Source organism: Trichechus manatus, unplaced genomic scaffold, assembly GCF_000243295.1.
Source record: "Trichechus manatus latirostris isolate Lorelei unplaced genomic scaffold, TriManLat1.0 scaffold00007, whole genome shotgun sequence".
Classification (NCBI taxonomy): Eukaryota; Metazoa; Chordata; class Mammalia; order Sirenia; family Trichechidae; genus Trichechus; species Trichechus manatus.
Window position 1 is genome coordinate 1120158 of NW_004443943.1, and position 26384 is coordinate 1146541.

Sequence of the window (26384 nt, forward strand, 5' to 3'; positions counted from 1 at the left end):
CTTCCTTTTAGCCTCTGTTTACTTTCCCACCTCTGTTGATTTTTTTCAGTTTGTAACTTAGAAACCAACTAAAAAGGAAGGAAATCAGAGATGTGTATTTCTGGGCAGTAACTGGAGTAGTTTCCTCTTCCCCTAGCCTGGTTTAGCTGCCAGGAAAGGTCTTTTAAACCACCACCCCTCCCCCGCCCCACCAAAAAAAAAAAAGGAAGAAAGAAAAATTAACAGTAATTCTTCACCTTCCTTCCTTAATCCATTAAGAAGAGTATAAACCATGAAACTTATCAATTTTGGGGGGACTAAAATGCTACTCTCCTCAAACTGGTGCTTTTGTAAGAACCAGAGAGAATGAAGACAAGGAGACTGGTTAAAAAAACTGAACAATTTATGCTTGCTTCCAAGTGAGTTCTCTGTATTTTTACTTCACTGTTTTTGTTTGTGTTGAAAATCTACCAGATTACCAGACCAAACTCATTTTCAGATATTTATAAAAATATGTGTCAACGTGCAATTTAAACAGTTTTCAACTATGTAGTTGCACCCCTTTTCACTCTTCCTTTGCATCGAGAATTGACTGTATAGTATTTTTTTTAATAATAGTGGAGAAGCATCTGATTTTATTTCAACCATGATGTAGTCTGAAATACAATACTTTTTTAAAATAAATGCTTGTTTTTTTACAGTATTGATGTTAACTACTTAGAATGATTTTATCAAAATTAGTGCATCTTATATTCTAGGAATATATAAGTATTGTAGCAGTTGGATTGATAGGGAAGTGTAGTACTATGTACTATTTGATTATAAACCCGAGGAACAAAAACAGCTGTTTTTAAGTTTGTATCATATATAGTCAAACCTGAGTTTGTGTAAGAGTGTAAGATGGGTTGTATAAAATATTCAACCCATTCTCTAATATACAGTGAGTTGTGGAAATATAGTATGAAATGCATTTAAAATTCATAAAGCTCTGTATCAAGCATTTGATGTTTCTTTATCATCTGGGGCTCAGATAAGGCTGCCATATATATATCATATGTCTGCTGTGAGTTGGAATTGACTCGACGGCACACAACAACATATATCTAGTTGCTTGCTTGGTAGTTTATATGGCATTGTAATTTTTTTTATTGTCATATATATTTTCTTTTCATGTCTAAATGATTATTAAGATGAGTTTTATAATTTAATATTCACTTGACAGTATAAAAAATACTGTTTTAAAGTTATATTTTAGCATCATCCATGTTTTAAAACTGTATTTTACCAACATTCTTAGAATAATCATTATTCATCTCTATTCATCTTAAAACAAAGGTTGATTGATTTTTGTTAGTGCAAGTCTATAATATACTTGATTATAAATACCTTTTCAAATAGCTAGCCTGATGTTTTTGGTGAAATAAAAGTGGTAGATCTAGAATAAAGGCAAAGAGCATTGGCTGGTGGCTGAAAGTTTCTCTTTTACCATGATTTGCTTAGTTGGTTGGGTATGTAATATGAAAATATCAGTGTGAGTTTTGAGATACAAGGTAATTGAGATAACCTATTTGGGAACAAATTTATAATAAAAGATAATTTGTGTACATCATTAAAATAGGTGAAGTGTTTTCTTGTAGTTACAGGTATATTTTCAAAGTTTCATTGCATGGTAGCATACATACTTCCTTTGTTTCGTCATGTAATTTCTCAATAGAATTGAAAACATTTCAATTAAATTTTAATATAGAAGCATGGTTGACTAAAGTATATGGCCAACATTCCTTTTCTAAATCAGAAACTAGCACATTTCACTGAATGCTCTGAAGGTTAAAATCTATACTCACAAATTAGTAGATCTGACCTGATGTTTTAGCATACAGCCACATAAAATTTATAGTTTCCGCATTTATTCTTTGATTTGTTAGTGGCTGAAGTTAGCTGTATATCATCAGATAAGCCTCTACTGTAAAATGAGAGATCTCTACTAGAGCAACACTATCCAGTAGAAATAAAATGTGAGCCACATGTGTGATTCAAAATTTTTAGTACTTGCATTAGATTTTTAAGAACAGGTAAGATTAATTTTAATACATTTTATTTACTAACCCAGTATATCCAAAATATTATTTTAATGTATAATCAATATAAAAATATTAGAAGTATCTTTTTCCCCCCCATTTGATGTGTATTTTACACATAAAGCACACATTTCAATTCAGACTAGCCTCATTTTCAGCCACGTGTGTGGTGAAACCAAAAAACCAAACCCGTTGCCGGCGAGTCGATTCTGACTCACAGATATCCTATAGGACAGAGTAGAACTGCCCCATAGGGTTTCCTAGAAGCGGCTGATCCGAGCCCTTAACCACTGTGCCACCAGGGCTCCCACGTGTGGCTAGTGGCTACCATAATGGATAGGACAACTCTAGATAGAAGTGAAGAGCATATATTAGATATCACATCAGAAAAAGTTTATTCTTTTTAATTGCAGGTCTTTATCTGTGAATTGTCTAGATTAAATTGTTTTTATTAAGATTGAAAATATTTTAGGCGTATTCTTTTTAATCTTCCAAAATAAATACCAGTTTGTTTTTCAAAATGCCTCTAAGCTTGTTATGTCATTTGATTTCAGTTAGATCAAAAACATTTAAAATTTTTTTTTCTTAGATTTTTACATCAGTATATTTTAAGGCAAAATGATTAAACTAAAATTCTTTGCATGAGAACACCTTAAAATTATTTCTGATGGTTTAAAGGTATGCTTTATTTTTGCCCCGTTGAGAGATATTTACATATTATTTGTTTTCTACACTTTTTCACTTTGGTAAATCTGGAAAGCAAAAACTTTGTATTTCCATTTGTTTTATGAAGGAGACAGTAAACTTGAGCTCTCAGTCTCGCCGCTAGTCTGCCTTTGTCTGTAGTTAAAATTATGAGCCAGTCTCTATGGCCGCAGCCAAATGAGTAATCACTAGTAATGTGACTCGTGCTGGAAGTGACTCCATCAGCACCTGTGACGGGGGATTAGTTACAGTTTACAGAGCACCGCCTCTTCCCTTCTCTCAGTATGCCCTAAGCCAAGTACTGGGTTCTCATTTGGGTGTCTGCACTGTTGGAAGCTACTGCAGTGTGTTTCCACGCAGACAAGAGTACAGTGGGAAAGGTTTTCTGTAGCTGATGGATGGCTGTTGTCTCTATTTGGAGTATCTTATTGGTTATGTAAGCGACCTCGGGAGAAATTATCCTGACCCAGATCGGAGGATGCAGTAGTGCTTCAGCTGCAGGATTTCTTAGTCGTTAACACCCCAGTGCTGATGACAAAGAGCGAGTTGTAATCCTCATCACTGCCAGGCTGAGCCAGAGCAGACAGAAAATCGTCATTTGTTCGTCGGAGACTTGTTAGGTTACAGCCTCTGCTTCGTTCTGTGGTCTTGGCTTTTCTTCCTATACAATGACGACGCTGCAAGTGAGCTCAGAAATGCTTGGTTTGAGAGCCATTTGCCCGTGATTTTTGAAGACTAAAGAAGTATTTACGCTAGATAAAAAAAATACTGTTCAAGAACAAAATGGAAATGTCAGTTATACTTCTTGACCTCTAAATCCGTGTCGTGGATTTCTGAGATTTAAAGACGTGGATTTCTGAGATTTAAAGAAATTTTAAAATTCTCAAGAACAAAGTACGGTTTGTATTTTTCTGCTTCCTTTTTCTTTTGTCTTAATTTACATTTGGTTTTGCTTCTCAGTCTTAGGAATTAAGGCCACTGCCTTTTATAGATCTAGCCTCAGTATTCTTAGTTTTAAGAATTTTCAACTCTTATTTGTTTAGAAAGAGGTTTGTTGTGTGTGTGATAATTTCATACCACTGTAAGAGATTAATTTAAAAACTAGAATTTAATTATTTAAAGTATTATGGCTGAGAATTGTTTCAAATTTGTGTTTTTAGAATATATTTCCAGGGAAGTGGGGGGGGGGTATTTGTTTTGGAGGCTTTTTGTGTGGTGTATTCCCTTCCCCACCCCCCAACTTGTTTTCTAACAGCATACTGTTTCTCAATAGACCTGCCTGGGTGGGAATTTGGACTTTGTTCTTACAAGTCACTCCGGTCCTTTTACTTTTTTTAGGTAGACTAAAAAACCTTGACTTCTAAAATGTTGCTTAGATTGTTTCCTGCTTCATTATTTTTCTTTACTTAGATTTTTATCGGCATTTTTTAAGTTAATGAGCCTGATTTCTACTTGGAAAAGGAATTGTTAAACGTTGACCGGAGATTGTTAGAAACTTAAACTGCAGACATAAACTCTTTGAATTTCCTGTTAAATGGTGAGCTTTAACGTGGTTTGTTTGAGCAGCTGAGTTGTGTTTGAGAGCTGTAGCTGATTTATTTTAAAAATGTTTTTCGGGGAGGGCTCATCTGTTCACTTCTTCCTCATGTGAATGGAATGTGGTGCAGCATGGAGCCCCAAACAGGATACAGTTGTTCTAAGCATTCTTCCTATAGCTTGGTAGGCCCTACTAAAAATGCAGGCTCTCAACTAAGTATTTATTTTGGCTTTAGACATTTTTAAAGTATGGTTAACACTGACAAAAGATCTTAACTCTCAATCTATTAATAAAATTAAAAATGTGTTTTGTTTCAACTATGAATATTCATTTTTAATTGTAATTTCCACTTGGAAGTTCAAAGGCTGCCTTCAGCGTTTGAATAATAGTCTTTTTGTCATTAGGGCCATATTCTACTGTGACTTTTCATCTGATGGCAGCTCACTGCTTCCCCTTAGGCTGTGGAAGTTCCTCATAGAATGATATATCTTTAGAGTCTTGAATTACTAAGTTATGCATGAGTTCTAGTTTCTTTACATTCCAGTGCACCTAGACTCATGAAATATTTACTACAGATTGGTCATAAAAGTTATAGGAACCATTTGCTTTTACTTAAATATGTGTATTTTTTTAAGTTTTCAGCATTTTGAAATGTATTCAACTTGGGTACAAAAATTAACAGTGGTTGCATTGTTGAATTGCCACTTTTAAAAAAATGAGGATATATTTTAACTGTATCATTTTATATGTTGCTTGCCTTTAATTTCCCATAAAGTCACACGTTTTCACAATTGCTCCTTTAATACATGTTGAAACATTTCTTTAACAAGTACAATAAAGGTGTATTCACATGGAACATATTTGTAGTTTAAATATAATCTGCAAGTCGTGGCCTTTATATTTGCTATTTAAGAAGCATAATATACTTTGGATCTCCATTTGTAGATGATTCTTTTAAGTGTTTAAGCATCAGAAGTAGATCAGTGTTTTTAAATATTAAAATTTGATCATTGTAAAATAATTTCTTTACTTTTCTGGTATCTAAATTCTACCAATGGCTTCCAACCAGTTATCTTAAAACTTGAGAAATTCTTTATTTTTAACGTAGAAACTAAACTTTTCCTTATTAGCTCTGTATAATTTAAATTATTTTTAATTTGGCTTCTTGAAATTTATCCTTAGAACTCTGACTTAACCTTAAAAAGCAGAGCTCAGAGAGATCCTCTTCAGAAGAATGCTTTTCATATTATAAAATGACTGGGTCTCATAGGAAATGCAAACCACACCTGGATTATTTGCGTAAGAAAGAAGCACTCAGACCAGAGAAGTTTACTTCTTTTTCAAATCCTACTTAATTGAGTTGTATCTTTAGCCACTAGATAATATCTTTTGTGGACCTTTTTGTTAACCTTCAGGAGTTGACCTGACTCACAAGGTACTGTTTGAAAAGAAATAGAGCATTTGATAAACTTCAATGATTAAAAGCCCTCTTGAGAAGGTGCCAGTGTTTTCTAGTTGACTAAAAATGTAATATGGAGAAGGATTATTTTTCGTAATACAGATCAACTGAATTCATACCTTTTTTTCATGTTGTATGTATCACGTCAGTCGATCATATATTGGCGGACATTTTTAAGTCTAAATAAAATAAATGCTCTATTACAAACTTTTAGTCACTTGTTAGGTAAAATAATGAATAAAATTGATGAAGTGTTAATTTTAGGAGTTTACATTTTAGCAAATGGAAAATGTTAGATGAAAACAGTAGCTGGAGACTGCTAAATAATGTAGGGATTTTGTTTTGAAAAGTAATTTGTCAGCCAAATAAAAATACTTTTTATATATATGTAGTATTTAAAAAGTTAGCCTAGGACGTGATAAGGGGAGATGTTATTGTGATTAGGTTTTCAGTTCATAAATATTGAAAATTAGTTAATACATTTGGTGTAGATAGTGTTGAAATAAGGTATGTTTAAAATACTTGCCTATTCTCGTGTGTTTTTAGTTTTTCAAAATACTGTATTACAGAGCTCTGCAATGAATTGAATTTAAAGCTTCACGAATTTCTTAAGTATAGAAATTAACTCCATAACAGCCAGTCAAAACTAAAGATCCTGAAGAGTATGTTTATCAGTTGTGATTAGCAAGATGTTAGATTTCCTTAAGACACAGAAAAGGGGAAAACACAATGGCTTTGGAACTGCTGGGGGATTTTTACTGTCTGTGCCAACAGCTTTGGTTTGTATCCAAATGGTCATAAGTTGCCTTTTAGGGCAAAAGTGTTTTCCATGTAGATAATTTGGAAGCCGAGTTGGTTAATTTCATTTTCCAAAATTTTTAATTCTTTTCTAGTAAAGTCACTATGTCTAAGATGGTGGAATTTTGTTTGTGTTTGAGTTTTTAGAACAGTACTATGGATATAAAACATTTAGTTTTATTCTACCTTCCTGTACTTCAAAATTCAGTGTAATAGAAAAATGCATAATACTACCCTTATTTTCTTCGTTTTTCTTCCTCCCCTGCCCACCCTCTCGCCCACCAAGATACGAGTGAAATCCTTTATGTAAAAGATGAGTCTGCCTTTAAGAAAATCAAGTGACCTTAGATTCACTTTAAAAAAAAAAAAGTAGTGGAGAATAGGAGAAATTTAAGTTGGGCTGTGTTGTGCCTCTTAACTCCCTCTTCTCTTCCTGCTCCCTTCCCCCATGGTGTCTCACTGAAGCAGCTGGATTTTTATTTGTGCTTGGGGCTGGGGCGGGGGTAGGGAGTACAAGGGGTGGAGTTAAAAGACCAGATGCATCCTGATCATTTAAAATCCAGCTTCATGTGAATGAGCTAAGGAAAAAAAAAATTATGTATTTTAGCCATGACTACTTTGTTTTATAAAGAAGAAAACTCACTTGTGGTTTTTTAAAAAAAAGGCCGGGTAAATAGATATACTCTCTAATCCCAGTTTACTTTTTTAGAAGTAATCTCTTAGCAGACATTTTGTATTTTATCTTTATGATTGCACCTTTTTTTTTTTTTTTTTCCTAAAAACAACTTGGGCCTTAATATGCTGGAATTTTTTCATACTCCATGTATATCTACCTCATTCTTTTTAATAGGCACAAAATAGTCTCTCGTATGGATAAAACTATTCTTTAGATTACAGTATTAAAACTAACATTAATTTGATGATAAGACCATTGTGATGATGACACTAATCCATTGTATTTATATATACCCATTCATATTTTGAGGTTACTACCCAGAAAAATAATCTTTAGAAATTTTTTTTCTTTTGACAGATTTTCAAACCCCTGGTTGAAAACAGCGTACCCAGTTCAGTCACTGCAGTAGAATTCCTTGTAGATAAACAACTGGATTTTTTAACTGAAGATAGTGCCTTTCAGCCCTACCAGGTAAGAAATTTTAGGTTACTTTTTAAAAATTAACTATTCGTTAAACTTCATTGATACTCAGATGTTGATTCTATTAAAATATTAAGTTCCAGCCAGCATCTAGGTGTGAAAAGAACCCAGTGCAGCCAATAAATTTTCAATTGATTATAGGATAAATAATTTATTCTATCAACACATATATACTGAGAACCTACTGTGAGCCAGGCAGGAGTATGTCCTTGGGAATACGGAAGTGCTAAAGCCCCTGCTGTTGTGGAAATTACATTCTAAATAATATTCATTGTTAGAAAATAACTGGTTGGACATTAGTATAAATTATTTTGTCTCCAACTCTGAAGGTTAAGAATTGGTGTCAGTTAATGTAATTAAATGAAACTAGTGTTTACTCTATGCATGCACATCAGTTTAGCATAATTGCAGTTAATTTTTCTTTTAAAGGAGGAATTTTCCTTTAGATAGTCATTAATTGAATAATTTTATTTCTAAATTTTAGTTTCCCAGTGTTGCCATGTAAATATAAATACAGATACATTTAATTGGAAAAACGTTTTCTAATGTGCCGTTATGTTTAAACCAAGTAAAAAAAGTCATATCAAAGTATTAAACTTTTTAAAAAATTTTAATCAAGTTAAACTTTTAGGTATAAGTAAAACCATAGAAGTTTGTTTTCTTTGTGTATTTGGACTTAAGATTGAATTACACCTGTATTTTACAGATTTCTTTTTACTTAAATATTGAAAATACAGTAATTGCATTACAAGAAAGGATAAGTGAACTTGCTTGACTTTCTTTTTTTTTTTAATGGAGTTAGAAAGTCAGTATACCTTCTGTTTCGTTTCGTCCTAGTAACTTTTTTGAAAAATATAGAGCCACAAGAACTTGAGTTAATGAGCAGCAGTTTGTTGTGTGGAGTTATACTACTTAGGGAATTAGAGTAGTTTAGTTCCTCTTCTGTTAGGTCTATCAAAATGAGCTGGTAGTCCCTTCAGTGTAAATGTTATTTCCTATATTGACGTCTACATAACTGTGCTCTTGTCTTACCACATATGTCTTCCTTTATTTCACTAAATGGCCTAGTTATTGTATTGTTAGCTTTTACCCTTTGTTTATAGTATTTATAGCTAAAAATTCATAACAAATTCTGGATTAAGAGTAGAGACATTGGAGCTTTTCCCTTGGGTTTTATTTTGTTTTGTTATTAATGTGAGTGCTATGTAGCCTACTATAAGCCATAATATATACATGTTTTTAAATTTCTAACATTCTTTTAGAGGGAGTTAGACTAGGTGAAATCAAAGGAATGTTCCAACTCTTAATATTTAATTCCGTGGTTACTTATTATCACTTTGGAAGTTTCAGCTTGGATTTGATTTAGAGTAGTGAAATTGTTATGTAGAAATTACTTTTAGAAATAAACTCATACCAGGTGGCCTAAAACTCTACAACATATTTATTAAAATGATGATTAAAAGAATGGTCTAACATTTTATAGGGTTTTTAAATATTCATTCATATTCAGATTCTGATGTGTGTTTTTGTCTTTTTTAATTAAAATAAAGGCACAAGAGCTAAAGTCTTACCTGGCTTGGTGTATTGTGTTAGTAGGCTTGCTACTTAGACTGCTAGTATATATGGAGTCCCTGGGTGGTGCAAATGGTTAAAGTGCTCAGCTGCTAGCCAAAAGGATGGCAGTTGAGTCCACCCAGAGGCACCTTGGAAAAAACACCCTTGATCTAATTCCAGAATGTCAGCCATTGAAAACCCTGTGGAGCACAGTTCTCTGATACACATGGGGTCACCATGGGTCTGAATAGACTGGACAGCAGCTAGTTTTTGCTAGTATACAGAAGTTGACCTCTTGACCTGAAAGGATACTGTATCTTTCAGAGGTGAATTGATTCACTTAACATTTTAACATTTGTGTTTCCCAAATAACTTGAACTAATTCTCAGGTCTAAGAATCATAAAGAGTTAAGCTAAGAGCAATTGATTTAGGATCCAGTTTGCCTTAATTTTTGAATTTTGTATGCACATTAAAGGTAATAGATGGTTTATAATAAAGCTTCCTTAGATGCATTCCAATTTTTATATTTAGGGTTGTTTTTTTAGTCAGGTTAATAAAATATGTATCCCCAGTATGTAAGTGATAGCTACTGTAGCATTCTGAATGAAAACTTACTTCAGAGACTTAAGATGATTCAGTCTAGTTTTTCGATTTTTTTTTTTTTAAATGAATTTGTGAAATATAGGCACATTCTTGGTAAAGGAAAAATTTAGAGTTCATCTGATTAGTGTTTTCACTAGCCACTTGTCCAACCAGTGCATTAAATTCCTTGGCATCTTAAACATGGCATAAATTTTGTAAATAGTTCCTTGACCATATCTCAACCTTAGGGTAACCCTATGTAAGTCAAAGGGAGTTAGGGGAAACTCGAACAAGTGATTTTTTTTAAAAATGCTTTCTCAGTTGTGTTTTCTCACTTTTAAATTTCATGAGGCAATTTCTTCTGAATCTGGGTGCTAATTATCATTTACAGACTTGTTATGTATGGGAGGGGCAGAGACCTCTTTTATGGAAATGGCCTTTGTATATATGTTTTTGTTTTAATCTAGAGTGATGAGTACAGATACTGTGTGTTAAAAATTCCCACCAAGTTATGATTTGCTGTGAAACTAATCAAATGTTTTTGCAGTGGGAAATCCCATTCACCACTTTCCTTTAGTTTCCTTTTTTTTTAATATTTCAGAATGATAACATATATTGTTAAGGTAATGATTAGAAAACAGATGTCACAGGATTAATACAGATTACAAATCCTTTCACTTTTAGGTCATTGGTTTGAATCCTGTCTGAAAAATTTCCATGCCATGAATAGCGGATGGCATTTATTAAGTTAGTTGATCCTGTCAGTTTTAGGTGACACGTAGTTGGAGGTGAGGATTAAGGGTGCAACCATCATAGACTGTAGTTTTCAGTACTTGAGAAAGAAACTTAAATGAGGGAAATAGGACCATTATTTTATAGACAGTATTATGGATGCATATTAATTAGGCCACTGAGCCAGCATACCATGATATTGTTGTGTTTTTTCCTTCCCTGTGTGCACAAATGAGTTTCTGCTTCCTCCTTTTACATTGCCTGGCTGCAGTTAACTTTCTTTGAAGTAGAGGGAGGAGGGAAAAGGGAGAGGAAGTAGGAGAAAACGCTGGCTAGGAAGGAGGAAAAGCAAAATTCTACTTCTTAAAGATGCTATTTTATAGGTTGTGGTTTGTTTTTGTTTAGGAGGATTTATTTATTTTTTACGATTTCTGTGGTATTGTTGGTTTAAACATGATTTGAGTTTTGTTACCTAATAGAGATGAGACTTAGAGTTTACCCTTTGAAGCATGATTACAGAAATTATAAAAGTCTTCCTTGAATTTGACTGAAGTTTTTATCAAATTTACATAAAAACATTTTGATAGTGAAATATGAACATTCAGGATGCTTTTGGAGTCTTGTCATGGATTTTGGCGACTGGCCATACACCTGCAGTTTTCAGCTTAGTTGCTTCATAAAGGATATAAAAGATTATTTCGCACCTGAAAGTTGTGCATGACTCATATCTATTAATCTGGGTTGGTCTGTCTTGTTAGTCCAGTATTTTCTAGGGATCACAATCCTCTTTCCTTTTAAATGTAATTTAAAAAAAAAAAAATGCAAAGGGCACTAGTAAAACCATTAGAGATTTGATGTAGAATGTGCTTGTTCAGAATTACACCCTGTGTTTATCATATTGTGGACTAAAATTTATTGTAGTAATGAGACGTTTTATCGAATAAGGTAGAATCATAAATCCTAGACTGAAGGAATGATTGTATTTGAAGTCTTGGGTCATAATGAGCAGCTGAAGGTTTAGAAACAAGACTGTTAATACTACAGTTTCTGTCAACATACGGGGTTGCCATGAGTTGGTAATGGGTTTGATTTGGTTTTTATCATCTTACAATAAAGACTAAACTACTTTATTAAATGTTATATACATTACTATTGGTGCTGTGACTTCCTGGTTGAAGGAAAAGGATATGGATGGAGCAAAGCTGAGTATTTTCTTAGTACCTAAACTAAAGATTGCTTAAAGACTTGAACAGAGAAGAATTTTACATTATCTACTAAATGAATATGTCTGCACTGAGCCAGATCTGTTTATCTATAATTCTGTAGACCTTCAGTGAGAAAGTTGTTTTTCCAGTTTGAGTTGTTTTGACCTGTAATTTGATTATGTAAGTTTAGTGACTTTGGTTTTAGATTATTCCTAAGGTAGTTGTTGCTCAGCACATCTGGTTTGCTAGAAATAGTTCAAAGGATTGCCTAGGATAAGTTATAAAAGTGGAACGTAGCAGAGACATGTTTTTTTTTTTGTTCTCCTTCTGAGTTTTTGTTATTGTCCTATGAAGTTTGGAATTGCTTCATAACCAGGAAGAGATAATGCAAGTAAGATCAAATTTAGCCCTGGATCAGCCAAGGTGAACAATTTTGTTTTTACTAGTCAAATGTTACACTTCGCTGATTAAATATTTGACATAAGTGGTCCACTGACAAAGGTTTGAAAATCTTGTTGATAAAGAGATTTGACTTGTAAGCAGATCTGGTCTCCATGGTGCTATGATGATATTGCTGGTAGTTGACAGGTTAGTATTGGTTGGGAAAGGGGAGAGGCTTTTTAAAGTACAACATTCCTGTAGTGGAAGTGAGCATTTGTTTGACTTGGTACAGTATTTATTAGTATACTTATATTAATATTTTCCCAGAATTCTTCTCAGATTTGTTCTCTTCCTGGTATCGAGTTACTGCTTCCCCGTTAGTTTTACTAATAGAGTAATCAAACTTTTTGACTTTCAGAAACTTCCTAGCAGACTGTTTTTTATGATAGACATAAAAATTTTTTTTTCTAAATATTTACAGCAGTGGTGACTGAACTCAATAAAATGCGTTTTATAGATACTTCTAAGAAACACAGGATAACAGCCCCTGTTAGGATATGAGTTCAGAGCCCCTTAGAATGAGGGTACTGCAGTGTAGTTCAGGGTACGGAGAGCAGAAACTCCAGAGCAGAGAGGAGTAGGTGTCTAGAGCTCTTAGCGTTCCACTAACGGTTGATTCACTTGATACTTCCATAGAAAAGAGTCTTTAAATGGAATCTTTATGATTAGACTTCCTAAGTCTAAAAAGTAAAAACCAAAAAACCAGTTGCTGTTGAGTCAGTTCTGACTCATGGCAACCCTGTGTGTGTCAGAGTAGACTGTGCACCACTGGGTTTTCAGTGACTGATTTTTCAGAAGTAGATCGCCAGGGCTTTCTTCCGAGTTGCCTCTGGGTGGACTCAAACCTCTAACCTTTCTGTTAGCAGCCTAGTACATAACTGTTTGTACCACCCAGGGACTGACTTTCTAAGTCTAAAGATAAGGGTTGACTTACCTTTAAAAATTTGAAATGTCTGGCTTTGGGAACTAAGACTTCCAGATTGGCTTCATTCATTTCCAACAGTTATTTAAGCTCTGTGCTTTCTGTATTCACAGAACCCTCCTAGGTACTTAATGGTTTAAAAGTTTATATAAAGCCTTGTTTTCAAATAAATACAGGTATTTCAAATAAATACATCTATAAGTATTTATATATGTACACAATTTCCTTGAAGTACACTTGAGTTAAGGAGCCAAAAATGCATAGTAAAAACTTCAATAATGTAAATAAAGGAGAAGTTAGTAAAGACTGGTATGGTTAAGAAGTCTTATAAAGGAGGTAAAACATGAATGGGATTCACTTGAATGAAGATGCAAGTGAAAAACAGGGTATTGGAGACATGTGGCAGGAAGTACAGCATAATCAATGATGAAGTAGATTTAGGGGACAGTTGAATATCAGCCTAGCTAGAAAAGAAAGTTTGCTTTTGAATAGTAGATATGATACTAGGTAAGTGTGGTGGGGCCAGATAAAAGAGGAAAAGGATTGCTAAGTACAGTACTAGTTGCTTTTATCTTGTAGGCCATAATGAAACATTAGAAGCTTTGAAGCAAGGGAGTAACAAAAATTTCTGCATAACCTTAGCAGGCTAGTTATTGTAATACATCGGCTAATCAGTTGATTCTTCACTAGTATCTTTTGTCCTAGAGATTGAGTCTGGCATAATGGTTAAGACATGAATTTTGAAGTCAAGTATGGGTTCAAATTCTAGCTTTGCCGTTTGCTAGCTGTGTAACATTGGAAAAGACTAAACTGTTGTAAATAAATGGTTTCCTCATCTATAAAATAAAGATACTATCTACTTTAGGGTTGTTAGAAAGCTTCAATGAGATTAGTTAAATTAATGTAATTTCTACATAGAAACTGCTCAACAGAAGGTAGCTATTATCTATGCTTGTTCTAAATTTCCCATTTTGGGAAAAAGGTTTAGATGATGTCTTAAACCTTTCTGGAGGATATTTGAAACCCCTTTTTCTTCCTATCATTCGTACACTCCTTTGACATTTCTCTCCGGCATTCTCTCTTATTTTAATAATCTGTCTTATCTTGTCTTGTCTTGAACCCTTACTGTTCTTTCTGCAGCTGGTGCCAGACAAGCTTTTTCAACTGCCGTGCAACCCATAGTCAATGTATAACACAGCATGTCTTTGTTAAGATTCCATGGTGACTTCTTAAACTTATTTTAAGGCAAAGGTATTAGAAAGATGACTTCAGGACCTTATTGTGGTATTATGCTCGCCAATGCACCCTTACTTTTTCCACAGAGAAAGTCGTAAACTTCAGTCACTACTGATAGTTATTTTTACCTTAAAAAGTATAAGAGGTATTCAGCAAGTTTCAGAATTGTTTTTCTTTATTTGGCTCTGTGTAGTCCTGGCTATGGGGAGAGATGTGGATATAGTACTAGGGTTTGTAAATCCTCTAAGCATGGAATAAAATACTGGACTGAATGACCTTAGGTTCCTTCCCAACACTCAAGAGTCATAATTGTATGATCTTGCTCAAGGTGGAAAAAGCCATCCTTAACCAACTTTAAACTAATCAAGTTAAGACCTGACTAATTATTTTAGTCACAGGGATAAGGGCCTTTCAGTCTAAATCTAGGTTTATCTCAAAGGAGAGAACTTTTGAGTCAGGCCATGCCAGATGCAAATCAAAATTCTGCAAAATTAGAATAACAAGGTTGTTTGGATTAACAGTACTTACCCAGAGCTTTGTGTTCTATGTTTTACTGTATCTGTTTCTCGGTTATATTTTGAAAGGAATTGAACACATTCCCAATTACTGTCTGTGAGTTTTCATATGCATCTCCCTTTTCCATTTCACTTTGCATTCATATTAGCATTTGGTTGAAATTTAGAGGTGCCTTGTTGAAATAAAATCAGTAAAAATGAGAACTGTGACATTGTAGGATATATACTGTGCCAAGAGTGTGAAAAACACAGGATCATTGCTGTGAACTGGTGGATTATTGGCTTGGTAGGATCAGCATCTGTGGACAGGCATGGCCTTGGGGTGGTCTAGGAGGTGGGGCCAGAGCAGGAAGCCCTGTTGTGTAGTCCTTGGCTTTATTCCATTTCTGGTCAAAAGTAACAGCTTGCAGTGGTGGAGCCAAGCTGAAACCTGGATAGTAGGGTGGACTACAAGAAAAGGGGAACTAGTAGCTAAAACAGGATCATTGTACTTCCTTATTTAAGATTTTTCTTTTTTTTTTAATTTAAAGTTGGTACATATTTAAATACTCAGTAATTTTGCATTTTGCTCTGCATTCTATTTATTAATCCTTTTCTCTCCCACCTGCCTGATTTTACGTAGCCATGGTTTAAAAAGTAGGTATAAAACAAGCTTATTAAGATTCTACAGATGAGGTATTTTGATTTATCCAAATACTCAAACTTACCCATATCTGCTATCATTAAAAAGAGAATTCTTCATTTATAAAAATTAGTTGCAAAACTTGGTGTGTTGAAAATGTATCCATGGAGTCCAGGAACTTGTTACTTTGACTGAAATTCAGCGCAAGTATGAGCTGTTCTAAAATAATCGGATTAGAAACATAAGTCACAGTCTACAGTAGTTCTCGCCTGCTCCCAAATCTGCTATGATTGTATGCTGAAAAAATCTACCTGTCTCTTTAATTTTTTGTGGCTGCTCTTATGCGTTTAAAGTATGTGGAATTATGCTTGTAGAAATCAGATTCTAAAAATTTTAGCCATGGTTAGTAACCATTGAGCAAGATTTTCTAGTTTCTTTTTGCCAAAAAAAAATAGGGTGATAGTATTATTTATTTATTCATTCCTTTGGCCCAGTTGCTAATTCTTACTAAAGTACAGCAATATTAAAATCTCAAAATTAAAATGTTATTTCTCAGTTTAATGTTAATATTTTATATTTGTAAAATTTGACAATTTCTGAAACATTTCCATGCACACTATTTTAATTATTTTGTTAACCCTCTGAGGAAAACATTGTATTATTGTCTTAATTTTGTGCATATATACATAATGTATTTATACATATATGTATAATGTATTTATACTGTATGTATACATATAGTAATTTATTTAATCCACACAATTCTGAGAGTTCTAATTTACAAATGAGAGAAGGCAGAAGAAATAGAAACCTACTTAAACTAGATTAAGTAAAAGAGGGAGGGGGCTATTGTCAAGATACAGTAGACAATCTAATGGACATTCATGCAGGAAAGTACAGCTGGACCTTATTCAGATTAGAAGTGGGAACTGGAAAGTCAGGAACTCAAGTCACATATTCCTTCTTCTCTCCTCACTCAATTTCTTCTCTGCAGACAGGTTTCTTCTGCTTACTCACAGGTTTTGCTTCTCATAATATTAGTTTCCATGTGACTTTAGTATGTCAGAGTGTCTGTTCTCCCACCTACTCTTCTTCCTCCTTTACAAGGCCTTTTAAATCTAGTATTTGTGCTTCTTAGTTAAAATTAGAGATAGAGGGTGTAGGAGAATGAAAAGCTGAAAGAAGAGGAAGGAAGAAATAGGAGGAAGGTAGAGAATATATGTATGATAGCTGTTTTTACAGGCAAAGTGAGGTTTTAGGGAAGGTTGTGACTTAGCATTTAGATTCACATAGCTAGTGAGTAGTTGAACTCAAAGTTGAACTTAAATCCAATACTTTAGATATTATTATATAATATTTAGATATTATTTCCCTGTCTTTGTGAGCCATCAAGTGGGAAGTATCTCCAAGTTGCCCATCGTGGAACAAAGAACTTGATTTGACCTTTTGTCTCTGGTTTCTGAAAATAGCCCTTGACATTCCCCCAGCAATCCAGTGTGTCTTTATTTTTCTAAATCAGCTGGGCAATACTTGAAAGTGTGCAAACGAGGTGGGATTCCAAGGACCACACCTGGCGGATTAACTTCAGGAAAACGGTGAGGGGGTGATGAAATCAGTCATGTGTATTCAGTGATTGACTCAATCACTGATTCACTCAATCATTGACTATGCATTAAGGCCCCAGTCATGCATATAATTGAGTCCCCAGTAACTATTATGAAGGACCCTGGACCTTCGAGCTTCCTATCTAGCCTCCGGATTGATGATATACATAGGAGGACTGGCACATCTCTGGGACGTAAAGCTTGGTGCTGAAAACTCCTCCCAGACCTCACCTGTACATCTCTTTGTGTATATCCTTTAGTTATGTTAAAAAGGTTAGTGAGTATGGACCTTTTCTTGGGTTCTGAGTTAGCCTAACAAATTCTCAAACCCACCAGGGACAGTGCAAGCCAGCAGGGCCTGGGGCCTGGCATCTGCCTATTTGGTAGTAGATTAGAAGGACAGAGTCCTAACTCGTAAGGAACAAGCTCTGGGTGGCTGGTGGATAGAAGAAGGCTATGCAGGTAATCATTTTATAAAGGTTAGGGTCAGCAAGAGAGAAAATTCCACATGGGCAGTTGATGTCAGAGATGGAAAAGTGGGGAAGTGGGGATGTGAACTATCTTGGCGTTTTGGGGATTGGCCTTGTGTCTTTTATTAATGCACTCATCACTCTTTCCTTTGATACTTTGTTATTTTTTTTAAAGTTGACATTGTCCTAAATATAAGACTAAGTTTTTCTTTAATTTTATTGCCTGCACCATTTCCCTAGACTTTCCACATACTAGCATCAAGCTATACTTCAAATCTGTGTATCATTTTCAGACTCATTTGTTCCCTAGGAGAGAATCCAAACAGATTACAATATTTGGCAGTCTCCCTGTTTTCTCAGCTGCCTAGTTTTCTCTGTTGAGCATATAGGTATCCTAAAGACCTAGACATCCTCAAAGTTAAAATGAAAAACAAAATACTTTAAAATGAAGTCCTGTCAGCCTCTTGCCAAAAGGGTTGTCTCTAAAATCCAAGTCTTCCTAGGCTTCAAACAAAAGGCAAAATAGTACTACCCTTAGTTAAGAAGTAATATGGATTGAGCCCTGTTCATTCGTATGTATGAGAGCCTGCTGTGTTGTTTCAGGAATACAAATGCCTTGCCTTCATAGATCCTATAATCTAATGGGGAAACACACATAGAAAGATATAAATGTAAATAAAGGCAAAATATAGTAAGTAGCAGATACCAGCGAGGTATATGAATGCAGCTTGGTTATGGGAAGGATACGGAGGGGTTGACCCTATTCTTAGAGTAAGTAACCCCTGAGTTTTCTCAGGATGTGTATAAATTAGCTGGGGCAGCAGGGCTTGTGGGTACATGAAGACAAGTGAATAAGCAGGATGTGTGTTGGATGGTTTTGCCACTTACATAGACCCTAACAATACCATCTTCCTGTGAAGGTCGAATGGTGATGAGAGGGAGCCTTTTTTTAACCACTTTTAGTTGGGTCAGCCACTTGACTAGTCTTAATCTCGCTATTCTCATTGAGTAGAGAAATAATGAACATTTGTTAAAAAGAAGCAGTGTTAACTATAAGCATCTGGGATACCCCTTCTCTCCCCACCTTTTCTACAGCTACATGATTTGCCCAAATGATTGTTAACCCTGAAGACAAACCATATTAAAGTATACTATTCTGTTTTACTGTTGAAATTTTCTGAGGCAACAGATCAGTCTCTGGAGTGTAACTCTGTCATATAAATTATTAGACAGTAAGTAGGCCTGTCTTTTAGAGAATGTATGTTTTAAGATTCAAGGGAAAAGAAGATCCTGTAATTGCTGAGCTATAGCATATAGACATTCACTTACTGCCATATACCAGTCACTTTGCTAGATTCTCATTGCTGTCGAGTCTGTTCCGACTCATAGCGACCTTATAGGACAGAGTAGGAGTAGCTGGTGGATTTGAAATGCCGACCTTTTGGTTAGCAGTGGAGCTCTTAACCACATATTTAAAGACAGATAAATACTTGATTTTCTTTCAGGTCAGGGAGAGAGACATACGTAAAATTACAGCAGAATACTATAAGTTCTAAAACAGGTATGTTCATACTGTTCTACACGGTGGAAGTAACTGATGAAGGAATAGCAGATGTTTGCACATTTCTTTTTATTTCTTCTCAGAGACAGGGTTTAGAAGTAAGATGGGAAAAAAGAGAAGGTAAGCTAATAGTGTTTCTTTATAGAGTGCTATTGATATTTGATTCTTTGTGTTATAGTGCATTATAGGATAGTCTGCATCTGTGGCTCTGGGTCAGTAAATACCTTTAGCACTTCCTCCCATTTATTTTAATAATGAAGGGGGGAAGAAAAAACCATCCCTACATCTTTCCAATGCACTTTTTCACCTTTCCTCATCCCCTCTCCTCTTGTTTGGAACCACTGGGGTTATAGATTAAGACTTAACTAGAAAAGTGATGGCCTTCTAAGCAGTCTTACCAAGTCAACTTAGAAGTGGACAACTGACAGCAGAAAGTTTAAGTGGCCTACCAGGTGCTGCCAGCACCCTAATCGTCAGAAAGTATCTAGCCTTATTTCCTGAACCATTGCCATAGCTCTTGCTGCTGCTTCTGAGTCTGGATACTGTGAAGTTTTCTCCTGTCCAAAATCTCCTATCAAGGTTCTAATTTCAGGTCAGATTCTTATATCACACATCTATTCCCTGAGACCTCTACACCAAAACCAAACCAGTTGCCATAGAATTGACTCCGAAGCATAGTGACCCTACAGGACAGAGTAGAACTGTCCCATAGGGTTCCAAGGCTATAATCTTTATGGAAGCACATGGCCACTTCTTTCTCCTGTGAAGCGGCTGTTGGGTTCGAACTGCCAACCTTTCGATTAGCAGCCAAGCACTTAACCACTGGGTCACCAGGGCTCCTCCTGTGATCTCTAGACCTAGTTCTTTAATAAAGGCTATTAATTATAAAGAGGTAATATGTTTCCCATGGTGACATTAAAACTTAAATAGGGTTATCTTTTGTCTTAGTCATCTAGTGCTGCTGTAACAGAAGTACCACAAGTGGATGGCTTTAATAAAGAAATTTATTCTTTCACGGTCTAGTAGGTGAGAAGTCTGAATTCAGGGCACCAGCTCCAGGGGAAGGCTTTCTCTCTCTTTCGGCTCTGGAGGAAGGTCCTTGTCATCAATCTTCCCTTGGTCGAGGAGCTTCTCTGCGTAAGAACCCCAGGTCCAAAGGGCGCACTCTTCTCCCTGCGCTGCTTTCCTAGTAGTATGAGGTCGCCATGGCCCTCTGCTCACTTCTCTCTTTTATATCTCAAAAGAAATTGGTTTAAGGCACAATCTAATTTTGTAGATTGTCCTGCCTTAACTTAATTGCTGCTTATCCCACCTCATTAACATCATAGAGATAGGATTTACAACACATAGGAGATCACATCAGATGAGAAAATCGTGGACAGTTACACAATACTGGGAATCATGGCCTAGCCAAGTTGACAGATATTTTGAGGGGACACAATTCAGTCCATGACACCTGTGTATCTAAGCTTGTTGCCATGAGGTCGATTCCAGCTCATCTAAAATGATAGAAAATATAAGGGATTTTTGTTTATTTTTTTTAATCCATTGCTCTTCTAGATGCTCTTTGCCTGGGAGTCAAGTACTGTACATGGAATTAATGTGTTTTTGTTCCCAGTTAGCAAACCTTCTTCTCTTTGCTGTTTTTGGAACTGTAAAGACCAGAAAACTGTGTATAACGAGTGAATTTTAAAATCTGGATATATAAGACCTCCTGGTACATATTAAGTCTTCAACCTGAAGACTTTTAAGATACTATCCAGTATGTGGACCTTAAAAACATAATACGTAAAGCATCTCAGAAGGATATGTTTTTATCCTGTTTGTTTCTTATCCACTCAAAGTCTTTTTTAAGGAATCCTCTTTCATCACAAACTAACAATTCCTTATAATGCTTAATAATAGGGTTGAGAATTTTTCTTAATGTCTATTGCATATATGTTATATCAGTCAGGCAAACTTGCATCAAGTGGTAAATGGGCATGTTGTTAGTATCGAGAAGGATTTTGAGGCTCTTCCATGGCTGAGCAGGAGTGTGGGTGGATAAGTGAGTGATATCTACTACCAGCACTTTAAAGGAGCAGGCTGAACTAGCACTTTGTTTTTATTGGTCTTGATCACTTCTGTTACATCTCTTTCCCATTTTGTCTTGTTTTACAAGAAGGTTTAAGTATATGTATTTATGTTTATATTTTTTAGGAAGTCAGTTCAGATAATGTCACAACTTGATTAAATCTGGCTTCACCCCCCAAAGCTCCAAGGACTTTACAATGTCTGGTTTGGTGCTAATATTATTAAAATAAAAAATAATTCAAAGTTAATCAAATTAAAAAATATAGAGGAAAGAACCAAAATCAGCACACAGTAGTTGCAGTATAAGTTGTGAAATTTTATTGAGATTTTATTAAATAAGGTGTGTATCTGTAGACAAAATACATGCCTACTCAAATTCGTAAACCAGTTTCTATTGAGTTGATTCAGATTCATGGCTACCTCATGTGTCAGAGTACAACGGTGTTTGATAGGGTTTTCATTGGCTGATTTTTTGGGTGGGGGGGAGTAGATTGCCAGGCCTTCCTTCTGAGGCACCTCTGGGTTGACTAGAGCCTCCAGCCTTTCCATTAGGAGCCAAGTGTGTTAACCCTCTGTACCACCCAGGGACTTCCTCTCAAATACATATATAAAATGTATCTTCTCAGGGCATTTTGGCTTTTACTGGGGAGGAAAAAATATCAGAAATTTTTAGTAGGACAGCAGGCCAACTTGGACTTAAATCCCAGCTCTGCTGCTTACTATCTGAAATGTTAGTCAAGGTACATAATTACTTAACTGTTATTTATTTTCATCTATAAAATGGGCATCTAATAGCTATCTCATGATATTGTTGCCATACTCTATGAGATAATAAATATAAAAGCACATTATACCCTGTAAAATTTTTGTGATAAAGAGAATAAATATGGTAGGAGTTCAGAGATTTAAAATATCTGTTTGGGTAAATCTCAGTTCATAACATACATACTTTCAAGAAGCCCATTAGAAGTTTTTTTTTTTTTTAATTAAAAAAACGCTGAGCATTCGAAATAGATGTTACTCACAACTTTTACCGCTTCACCAGAGGTATATTCTACATTCTCCTGGTTTCCTCTTCGTTTTTTTCCAGCCAAGATTTTGTATTGTAGTGTATAATTTCAACCATTCTTACTAGCACTGTAACTCCCTTATGCCTTCTGTTACATCTACCCTTTAATTTCCTATCTTGAAACAGTTCCAGTATTTGCTTTCTCTGCTTTTATACCCTAAATCTGTGCTATCCGTTATTGGTAACTACTAGTAACATGTGGCTATCTAAATTAAGCAAAATTAAATTAAAAATTCAGTTCCTCAGTCACAGTAACCATATTTCTAGTGCCCAGTAGCCATATGTGGGACAGTTCAGATGTAACATTTCCATCATAACAAAAAAATTCTTTTGGAGAGCCTTGCCCTGAATGGATAACACTGCAAAAGAAAGTTACATATGTGTATTTTGGTGCCATTAGAATTGTATTGTCTCCAATCTCAGCAGAGCACTTATAGAGTACCATTTGGCATCCTTTTATATTCCTTTCATAAACTTGTATTTCCCAGAGCAGTTACTCCAGATCATCACTGTTCCCCTGTACTTGCCTTTTCTCTTAGCAGGTGACCTATCTCCGGCCTCCCAGAGGAAATTGAGGTTGCAAGCTGAAACCCCCTTAACTTCCTGTTCTTACACTAATATTTGCATCTTTCTTACCTCCTTTTCTCTTGTATCGGAGATATGTCCCTTTTTTCTACTACAACTAAATCGATTTTACGAATATTTATTTGTCACCTGCTGTGTCCCAGGCATGGGTACTGTAGTGTTAGGTACTTGAGGATAAAGCCATGTACAAAAAAGAAAAGTCCCTGCTCTCATATACCTTACCTTGTAGTGGGAAGAGACAGACAACAAACAAAATAACTGTTAAGTATAGTAGAAGACAGTTAGTGCTGTGGAGAAGAATAAAACCAGAAAGTATCAGAATAATGAGGGAAAGATGGTTTGCAAAGTTAAATAGGGTAAACAGGGAAGTCCTCACTAAAAGTGTCATTTGAGCAGAAATTTGAAAGGAAGAAAGGAGATGAGAATTGGTTGGCCATTCCATTTTGCTCTTCCCAGTAGGAACAGCAAAATGGAAAGACTCTATAAAGCTGGAGTGTTCAAAGAACAGCAAAGAAAATACAGTATGAAGATTAGTAGAAAATGAGGTCAGAAAGGGTAATAAGGGACTGGATCAAGTAGGACTTCACAGGTCATTATTAAATTCTCCTCTACCCCCCCTCCCCAACTCCACAGAAAGTTATAAATATATATACAGGCATAGGCAGAATAATATAATGAACCCCTCATGTACCTATTATCCAGGTTTAACAATTACCGATTTATAGCCAATATTATTTCATTTTCCTACACCCTCTTGTATTTATTTTAAAGCAAATCCTACACACCATATCATTTCATCCCTAAAATGCGTCTGTTTTCAAAATATTTAGTTTACTAGCAGTCTCCACTGGTCACCACTTAATGTTTTCTTTAATGTTACTGTCAGGTACTGGATTAAGCATATTTTATATGTTTCTTGAAATAAACTGAAAGATGCTCTTGAACGTAGAATAGCTAAAGCGCAAAGAAGAAACAATGAAATAAAAGCTGATCAGAAAATATTGGAGGGCAGCATGAGAAGACAAAGTATTATGATGAAATGTACAGAGACCTGGAGATAGAAAACCAGAAGGAAAGAATATGCTCAGCATTTTTCAAGCTGAAAAAACTGAAGAGAAAATTCAAGCCTCAAGTTGCAATATTGAAGGATTCTACGGGGAAAATATTAAACTACGCAGGAAGCATCAAAAGAAGATGGAAGGAATACACAGAGTCACTATACCAGAAAGAACTGGTCGACTTTTATCCATTTCAGGAGGTAGCATATGATCAAGAACCGATGGTACTGAAGGGAGAGGTCCAAGCCGCACTGAAAAAACTGGCAAAAAACAAGACTCCAGGAATTGACAGAATACCACTTGAGATGTTTCAGTAAATGGGTGCTGTGCTAGAAGCGCTTACTCATCTATGCCAAGAAATTTGAAAGACAGCTACCTGGCCAACCAACTGGAAGATATCCATATTTGTACCCATTCCAAAGAAAGGTGATCCAACAGAATGTGGTAATTATCGAACAATATCATTAATATCCCACACAAGTAAAATTTTGCTGAAGATCATTCAAAAGCGGCTGCCGCAGTACATCAACAGGGAACTGCCAGAAATTCAAGCTGAATGCAGAAGAGGACATGGAATGAGGAATACCATTGCTGATGTCAAATGCATTGTAGCTGAAAGCAGAGAGTACCAGAAAGATGTTTACCTGTGTTTTATTGACCATGCAAAGGCATTCGACTGTATGGGATCATAAGAAATTATGGCTAACATTGCAAAGAATGGGAATTACCAAACACTTAATTGTGCTCATGAGGAACTTGTACATAGACCAAGAGACAGTCATTGGAAGAGAACAAGGGGATTTAAAGTCAAGATAGGTGTGTGTCTAGGTTGTATCCTTTCACCATACTTATTCAATGTGTATGCTGAGCAGATAATCTAAGAAGCTGGACTGTGTGAAGAACACAGCATCAGGATTGGAGGAAGACTCCTTAACAGCCTGTGATATGCAGATGACACAACTTTGCTTGCTGTAAGTGAAGAGAACTTGAAGCAGTTACTGATGAAGATCAAAGACCACAGCCTTCAGTATGGATTACACCTCAACATAAAGAAAACGCATATCCTCACGACTGGACCCATAAGCAACTTCATGATAAACGGAGAAAAGATTGAAGTTGCAAGGTTTTCATTTTATTTGGATCCACAGTCAGCACCCATGGAAGCAGCAGTCAGGAAATCAAATGATGCATTTCACTGGGCAAATCTGCTGCAAAAGACCTCTTTAAAGTGTTCGAAAGCAAAGATGTCTCTTTAAGCCATGGTGTTTTCTGTCACCGCATATGCATGTGAAAGCTGGACAACAAATAAGGAAGATGGAAGAATTGATGCCTGGGAATTATGGTGTTGGCGAAGAATATTGAATATACCATGAACTGCCAGAAGAAGAAACAAATCTGTCTTGGAAGAAGTACACCCAGAATGCTCAGTGAAAGCAAGGATGGCAAGACTTTGCCTCACATACTTTGGATGTGTTGTCAGGAGGGACCAGTCCCCGGAGAAGGACATCATGCTTGATAAAGTTAGAGAGTCAGCGAAAAAGAGGAGGACTTTCAAGAAGATGGATTGACACAGTGGCTACAACAATGGTCTGAAGCATAACAGCAATTGTGAGGATGGCACAAGACTGGGCAGCATTTCATTCTGTTGTACATAAGGTTACTATGAGTCGCTACCAACTCGACGGCACCTAACAGCAACAACAACCCAATATGGTGATGAGGAGCCTTACTGATGCTCAAATCTTTGGCCGGTGAAATTCTCTCCACAAATTAGTTCCTGAATCCATTTGATGTCACACCAGTAGTTGTTGTTAGCTCCCATCAAGTCGACCCCCAACTCATGGGGACCCCATGCACAATTGGACAAAATGCTGTGTCTGGTCCTTCGCCACTCCCATGATTGGTTACAGATGGAACCATTGTGATTCATAGGGTTTTCAAACTGGCTGATTGTTGGAGGTATAACACTAGGCCTTTTCTTCCTCCTCCATCTTAGTCTGGAAGCTCCACTGAAATCTATTCAGCATCATAGCAACACCCAAGCCTCCACTGACAGACAGGAGGTGGTGGCTGCACATGGAATGCATTTGGCTGGGAATGGAACCTGGATCTCCTACATGGAAGGCAAGAATTCTGAACCACCACTGCCCCCCACACTAGTAGTAGGCTTTACTAACTAGTATGACAGGATGTTCCATGTTCATCTTACATATTCCCAGACCTAATATCATGCATTTTTCTGAGTAACCCTGGTTCTTCTTAGTGGAAAAGATGTTTGGAGATCACCGGAGGGACCAGTTCCCGAAGAAAAGGACATCATGCTTGGTAAAGTAGAGGGTAGTGACAAAGAGGAAGACCCTCAATTATGGATTGACACAGTAGCTGCAGCAGTGGGCTCAAACATAGCCAGTAATTGTGAGGATGGTGCAAGACTGGACAGTG

At 35.9% G+C, this 26384-nt stretch overlaps 1 protein-coding gene across 3 annotated transcripts in view; it reads left to right on the forward strand.

Moving 5' to 3' along the window:
- Window positions 1-279: 279 nt before the first annotated feature.
- Window positions 280-26384, forward strand: part of JMJD1C (jumonji domain containing 1C) — a 115366-nt gene continuing 89261 nt past the window's right edge. For 2 of the 3 annotated variants that reach the window (XM_023739180.1, XM_023739189.1), the window contains exons 1-2: window positions 3021-3656; window positions 7590-7703. The gene's annotated coding sequence lies outside the window, so the exon portion shown is untranslated. Of the gene's footprint in view, window positions 399-3020; window positions 3657-7589; window positions 7704-26384 lie in introns of those variants that run through there. The other variant, XM_023739185.1, reaches the window with a different exon arrangement.